Below are 5,007 nucleotides of genomic sequence, written 5' to 3'. Positions count from 1 at the left end.
TTTCACATGATTAAAAACTTACCTTAGAACCGATGCAGTCCTGAAACAGTAAGTTAATGCAAAATATTGAGCGCGACGTGTTCGAGCATTACAAGAAGAAGTCGATATATATGATTGAGACAATTTTACATGATTAAGCCCTTATTTTAGAACCGATGCTGCCCTGAAACAGTTTCTGTCGTAGTTGATTCTTAATATTTAGTGCTTAGCGTTCGACCGTTGCAAAAAAAGCTCGATATACATGATTGAGACGATTACAAATGATTAAGACCTTATTTTAGAACCATTGCTGCCCTGAAATAGTAAGTGTCGTAGTAGATTCTGAATATTTAGCGCTTTATGTTAGTCCGTTGCGAGAAGAGGTCAATATACATGATTTACACGATTGCACATGATTAAGACCTTATTTTAGAACCGATTCTGCCCTGAAACAGTGAGTATCGCGTAGCTAATTCCTAACATTGAGCGCTTAGCGTTCGAGTGTTGCGGGAAGGGGTTGATATATATGATTGGAACAATCGAACTTGGTACTAAGCTTATTTGAAAACCTTTTCTGCCCTGAAACAGTTAGTGTTGCAATTATTTTCAAATATTGAGCGCTTTGCATTTCAACGTTGCAAGAAGCTTGCGATTCATATGATTGTCAAATTACCTCACTTGTGACTGAAAAGAATGTTCGTTGCTGTGAAACGTATTTACTGAGGGACATATTATTTTACGTAAAAATAAGTTTTTAGTAGAGTTTGTACTTATATTATCTTTTTCAATGATTTATATCTCTTTTATTAAACATTTTTTCAATTTCTCATAACAGTTTTGCTAATGCATTTCATACCCTTTTCTCTAGATCATAATCATGAAGAACCCTATCGAAACTTAGTTAGAACATTTGAAAAAATTATAAAAAGCTACCAAACACTGTTTTACGAATAAATAGTTATTGTTGTAACTAATATTTCGGCGGAATTTCGGGGCTATTCGGTGGACGGATAAACTCAGGGACGATCTACTGGATTGTTATGATACCGTGCCAAGGAACTCTGGAAAAGGGGTTATATAAGGTGAGCGTCTACTAAACCACAGCCAAAACAAGCCGGCATCGGAAAAAGAAAGGGTAAACTGAGACCAACCGCAAGCAGACACCTAATAGAGGAAGAGCGATGCTTCAGGAACCGGAGAAACACCAACATTCAGGTTACTCTCAAGCCCAAAGATCTGGCTGAACTGGATGACGAGCTTCATAGAGATTTTCCCGAAGAATCCGACCTCTATGCTATCAATTTTGTTGTGTATAATGCAGCGAAAGCTTTCGCAGATGAAAACCGTAAAACAACACCAACGGCTGATCATAAGACCAAAAGACGAATGAATCAACTCACAGTTTTTCTTTGACCCATCTCGACTCTTCAAAGACCCTTCAGTTACTGTCGAGCATCCGCCCAAACCATAGCAGGTCGAAGCATTTTAGACAGAAGTCTACCAAGTTCGTCATTCACTGGAAGAAGACTCAAATGACATGAATAGCTTCAAGGGGCTTTGCAATGCCCTTATAAAACCTGAAGTCGAAAGAGCCTATTTCGGAATGGTTGTTGGAATGGCGCACAGTACTCCTGCAAAAGATGGGCAACTTAGCTGACTGGAAGAATGACAGGCAAATTACTTTTCTAAATACACTGTATAAGATCTTTACTGCTGTCCTAAATAATAGGATTGTTCGGACAATCGGACCTGTGTGGCAAGAAAGGTACGAATAACGCGGCTCAAAGAAAGGCGTAACAGGATGCCAGGAGTACCTGCTCATTAATAGATAGTGATAGATAGTGTTGATATCGATGGCCTGGATTAATTACCGTAAAGCTTTCGATTCGACTTCCCATAGAATTTTCATCTGTCTTTTGGAAAGTTTAATGGTTCGTCCGCACATCGTGAGGTACATAGAGAGATTAATGCCGCTTTGGAAAACCAGATTTACTATCTCATCTGGAAAACATCGTGTGACAACTAACAGCGTCACCTTTCAGTGAGGTGTCTTTTAGGGTGATACCATGAGCCCGCTCCTCTTTTGCCTCATATTATTGCCACTATCTCTCGCACTTCGTCATTCCGAAGGGTACTTTTTCGGTAAACGTGGAAGCCAAAAGTATAAGGTCACTCATGTATTTTACATGGATGATCTTCACCCTCCGATGGCGCACATTTTCTGGTGTCCTGTTCATGGCGCATTGGATGTGTAGCCACCCATAACTTATTTCAGAGATAAAAACTGTTTAAAATACATATTTTTTAAATTTGCAGGGGTGAAATGAAATCTCTAGAATTTCAGGAATAAATATGTACAAGTAATATCGACATCCGTATATATATACCCACAACGCGCTTCAAATGCTTATAACTCGAATAGATGCAGACTACTCAGTAGGGTCACATGTCTGACAATTAGGCCTTATTTTTCCCTAATTTAGCGACCTCTACCCCCACACTCCTCTTCATATCTTTTTCACAATTTTCACTTTTATACTACCTCTGGGTGGCGGCTTCACACCCAGGACGCCATCAGAGGGTTAAAATCTATGCTAAAAACAAAGAGAAACTACATATAGCTCTAGGGATCGTCGAACGATATACTAAGGAAACAGGAATGAAATTTGGGTTAGACAAATGCACCAAGGTTTATTTGAAGCGAGGAAAACTTAATGGCATCTCTGAAGACCCTGAGCTCGTCGATAGAAGCGCTATACGACACCTTTGCGCTGGAGAAACTTATACATACCTGGGCGTGCAACAGAGCCGCATCCAGGATGTGACATCTATAAAGGATACTCTCCGAAGCAGATACAAACGTCTCATCCGGCAGGTTTGGTGTTCCGAACTGTCGGCGGGAAACGAACTATCTGCAAGGAACATGCTTGCCGCCCCCGTATTACTCTATTCATTTGGACGCCGTGAATGTGGTCGCGCAATACTGAATCTTGAATGTCTTCACACAAAGATTATTCTGGGTACAACACATATAGTCGCAAACAGACGGGACCCTTTTCTTAAAATGTTTAGGAAGCTACGGAAACACTTGGCCTTGATTTCAATATCAGGGGTAAGCAAAATGCATCAAACTTATCTATCTCGAGTCCTCACTCATGAAGGCCCGGTTTAAGAAAGCACAGGAGAGAAATGTCAATGTCATGTGAGCTAACGTTTGCTTTCCTTAAATTACCCGGATTAAACTCGGGCACGAAGGGTTTCATTTTGGCACGTCAAGAAAGTATCATTTCCACTTAAGCATATCATCGCCACATTATGAGCCAAGATATTCCCGATGGTAGTTGCAGAGCGTGTCATGCACACCCCGAGCATCTAGGACACATACTATCTAATTGTTCAACTCATGCATGAACGACCTACATCCAAAGGCACAATGCGGCACTAAGAGTGCTTCATTATTATCTCTGTCACTCTTACGGCATTAGCCTTAATACCGAACCGCTAAATGCTCCCAAGGAAATCGAGTCAATTGTCGAGAATTAGATGTGGTACCAACTATATAGAAATTCAAATTTATTTAACAAAATTGCACAAGCATCACAATGCATTATTCATTGCTGTAACCTCACTTTTATATTTTAACGTTAATAATTATTTCAATTTACGGTTATAGTTACTTTTTAGAAAACAAGGAAATTAATGTAGACCAATAGCTTGAATTTTCAAATTTTTTTAATTACGTTTCAGTGTAAAATGGGCAAAAAATGTTCAGTTATCTCGTGCAATTGCACCTCAGGTTCATCCTATTCATATCCTTCTTGTCCTCTTGACAAAGAGCGTTGTCTGAAATGTATCGCAGCTTGCGGACATTCGTCTCTATTTAAGCTTTCGTTGGAGAAGGTGAGAAATAAATATGTTGGCCGGAATCATTTCAACGACAATCAAATTGTTTAGAAACATCTTTCAAATTCAGCAGTACCGAATTTAAATTTAACTAATCCGTTAGGTAAGTTTCCTGTTTTATTATTTAAAATTTTTATAAATGATTATTATTTTAATTATTTTTATTTTTATTATTAGTATTTATTTGTGGTTTTATTTGTTAGGCATTCATGATGTATATAAATCCTTCGAAATTGGCATAGAGGGTCCTGATTTTTCCATTGATATTGTAAAAGAAAAGAAAAATATGGAAAATGTAACATTGAATATGGCAATTTTTTTTAAGTATTAAAAATAGCTTTGAAGTGTGCCCGAAAATGTGATTGTATTCATTATTATTAAAAAATGCAAGATATGTGATATTTAACTTTAGTTTTTGTTTTTCAGATGGTTCAGAAATCGGACAATCTTCAAAAACGAAGACATCACAAAACCCACTCAGAGACTTGATTTCCCCGGAAACTATCCCACCCTTCCGTGAATTTCAATTTCCTGATATTATTCCTTAATTTGATTTTATTCCTTCCTTTCTTTTCTTCTTTTTCTTCATAAATGTTAATAGAATGCCTTCCAATCCTTAAATTTTTTGATAGCTAATGAAATTGTTCAACCCCTAATCGCCAATGAGCCTAATAACATTGGTTAGTTAATGGTTTTACGAGGTGTGTCCAAAAAATAAGGTGACTTTATGGTTTTCTCAAAAAATATTCATTTATTCCTAAATATTTACGTTGTCTCCTTCAAAGTAATCCCCCTCAGATATAATACACTTGTGCCAACGCTTTTTCCAATCATCGAAGCACTTCTGATAATCATTTTGTGGTATAGCCTTGAGTTCTTTCAGGGATGCAGTTTTTATCTCCTCAATCGTTGAAAATCGATGTCCTTTCATGGGTCTCTTCAGTTTTGGCAAAAGAAAAAAGTCACTGGGGGCCAAATCCGGTGAATATGGAGGCTGAGGCATGACTGTGGTGCTCTTTTTGCTCAGAAAATCTTTCACAAGCAACGATGAATGAGCAGGTGCATTATCGTGACGCAAAAGCCACGAATTGTTTTTCCAAAGTTCCGGACGTTTTTTGCGTATCG

The sequence above is a fragment of the Belonocnema kinseyi genome, chromosome 1, assembly GCF_010883055.1.
Source record: "Belonocnema kinseyi isolate 2016_QV_RU_SX_M_011 chromosome 1, B_treatae_v1, whole genome shotgun sequence".
Taxonomy (NCBI): Eukaryota; Metazoa; Arthropoda; class Insecta; order Hymenoptera; family Cynipidae; genus Belonocnema; species Belonocnema kinseyi.
This window is presented reverse-complemented; position numbering follows the sequence as displayed.